Source organism: Ascidiella aspersa, chromosome 5 (genome assembly GCF_963924565.1).
Source record: "Ascidiella aspersa chromosome 5, kaAscAspe10.2, whole genome shotgun sequence".
NCBI classification, from domain to species: Eukaryota; Metazoa; Chordata; class Ascidiacea; order Phlebobranchia; family Ascidiidae; genus Ascidiella; species Ascidiella aspersa.
In genome coordinates this window covers 14,290,130-14,292,629 of record NC_139451.1, presented here as the reverse complement: position 1 = coordinate 14,292,629, position 2,500 = coordinate 14,290,130, and the positions used below count along the sequence as shown (strand labels likewise).

The 2,500-nt window shown below is 55.1% G+C and overlaps 2 non-coding genes across 2 annotated transcripts; both read right to left on the bottom strand.

Moving 5' to 3' along the window:
• Nucleotides 1–73: 73 nt before the first annotated feature.
• Nucleotides 74–227, bottom strand: LOC146144794 (5.8S ribosomal RNA). The gene has a single exon (XR_014499086.1). It is a non-coding gene; the product is annotated as a 5.8S ribosomal RNA (ribosomal RNA).
• Nucleotides 228–474: 247 nt separating this feature from the next.
• On the bottom strand, nucleotides 475–2,285 carry LOC146144793 (small subunit ribosomal RNA). The gene has a single exon (XR_014500667.1). It is a non-coding gene; the product is annotated as a small subunit ribosomal RNA (ribosomal RNA).
• Between the last annotated feature and the right edge of the window lie 215 nt (nucleotides 2,286–2,500).

The window sequence follows — 2,500 nt, the reverse complement described above, 5'->3', positions numbered from 1 at the left end:
GCGGGACGGGCGCTCGCGCGTCCGACGCCGCAGCAGCCGCGCGGAGAAATCCCCGCGCGGAACGTTTGCAACGCGACCCTGAGGCGGGCGCGGCCCCGGGATTGACCCGAGGCCGCAATTTGCGTTCAGAACGTCGATGCTCAATGTGTCCTGCAATTCACACTAATTCACGCAGCTAGCTGCGTCCTTCATCGACTCACGAGCCGAGTGATCCACCGCCAAGAGCCATCCACGATTGTTTCGCTCGCACAGTGCCTCGCACTAAAGGGTGACAAAATATACCGCGCCGAGCGGTCGGCCAGGCCGACGCTTGAAGCCGGAGCGCGCGGCACCGCGGCACTCGACGCGCAAACATTACCGGGTGACCGAATCGCCGGCCGGCGCGCCGCTCCTCGCGGGTCGGGCGCCGGGTAGCAAAAACTTTTTCTCTCGCTTGTCCGAGTTTCGCGTTCGCCGAAGCGTTTGCGAGACCGTTAATGATCCTTCCGCAGGTTCACCTACGGAAACCTTGTTACGACTTTTACTTCCTCTAAATGATCAAGTTAGATCGTCTTCTCGGACGCCGGCTCGACCGTTGCCGGCCGCGCCAGGTCCAATCGGAGGACCTCACTAAACCATTCAATCGGTAGTAGCGACGGGCGGTGTGTACAAAGGGCAGGGACGTAATCAACGCGAGCTAATGACTCGCGCTTACTGGGAATTCCTCGTTCAAGGGAAATAATTGCAATTCCCTATCCCTAGCACGACCGGGGTTCAGCGGGTTACCCAGACCTGTCGGCCAAGGCGAGCACATGCTGATCCGGTCAGTGTAGCGCGCGTGCGGCCCCGAACATCTAAGGGCATCACAGACCTGTTATTGCTCAATCTCGTGTGGCTAAACGCCACTAGTCCCTCTAAGAAGTTAGACGCCGACCGATTGGGTCGCGTAACTAGTTAGCAAGCCAGAGTCTCGTTCGTTATCGGAATTAACCAGACAAATCGCTCCACCAACTAAGAACGGCCATGCACCACCACCCACAGAATCAAGAAAGAGCTCTCAATCTGTCAATCCTCACTGTGTCCGGGCCGGGTGAGATTTCCCGTGTTGAGTCAAATTAAGCCGCAGGCTCCACTCCTGGTGGTGCCCTTCCGTCAATTCCTTTAAGTTTCAGCTTTGCAACCATACTTCCCCCGGAACCCAAAGACTTTGGTTTCCCGCAAGCTGCCGGAGAGGTCGTAAAACTAACGCCCCCCGATCGCTAGTTGGCATCGTTTATAGTCAGAACTAGGACGGTATCTGATCGTCTTCGAACCTCTGACTTTCGCTCTTGATTAAAGAAAACATTCTTGGCAAATGCTTTCGCAGTCGTTCGTCTTGCGCCGATCCAAGAATTTCACCTCTAACGGCACAGTACGAATGCCCCCGTCTGTCCCTCTTAATCATTACCTCGCGCTCCGAAAACCAACAAAATAGAACCGAGGTCCTATTCCATTATTCCATGCACCATTATTCAGGCGAATCGCCTGCTTTGAACACTCTAATTTTTTCAAAGTAAACGTTCCGGCCGCCGCCGACACTCAGTCAAGGGCACCGGCGGAGAACCGGAGGTGAGGCCAGGACGGCCAGTACACGCCTTGCGACGGACCGGCCGCCTGCGCCCAAAATCCAACTACGAGCTTTTTAACCGCAACAACTTAAATATACACTTTTGGAGCTGGAATTACCGCGGCTGCTGGCACCAGACTTGCCCTCCAATGGATACTCGTTAAAGGTTTTAAAGTGTACTCATTCCAATTACAGGGCCTCGTTTAGAGTCCTGTATTGTTATTTTTCGTCACTACCTCCCCGCGTCGGGAATGGGTAATTTGCGCGCCTGCTGCCTTCCTTGGATGTGGTAGCCGTTTCTCAGGCTCCCTCTCCGGAATCGAACCCTGATTCTCCGTTACCCGTAAGAACCTCGGTAGGCCAGTACCGTACCGACGAAAGTTGATAGGGCAGACACTTGAATGATCCGTCGCCGGTGCGAGACCGTGCGATCCGCAAAGTTATCCAGAGTCACCAAAGGTTGCGGGCCGAAGCCCGGTCGGTTTTTGGTCTGATAAAAGCACGCCTCCCGCGAGGTCGGCGCTTCACGCATGTATTAGCTCTAGCATTTCCACAGTTAACCACGTAAAACGTACGATCAAATGAACCATAACTGATTTAATGAGCCATTCGCAGTTTCACTGTACGAGAGCTCGTACTTAGACTTGCATGGCTTAATCTTTGAGACAAGCATATGACTACTGGCAGGATCAACCAGGTAGCTACTTTAGCGTAGCCCCGAAAGGCCGACGAAGGAGGCGCCGCTGATGCGGCGCCGTCGCTCGGTCGATGCGAAACCCGAAGGCTTCTCCGTTAAAATTTCGTTCTTTGCTCGGCTGCCCGAACTCAGAAAACCGTCACCGCCCGTCGCACCCGCCGGAGTAAGACTTCGTCGGCAGGCCTTTCGACCGCCACGTCGCCAACACCGGCGCGAGC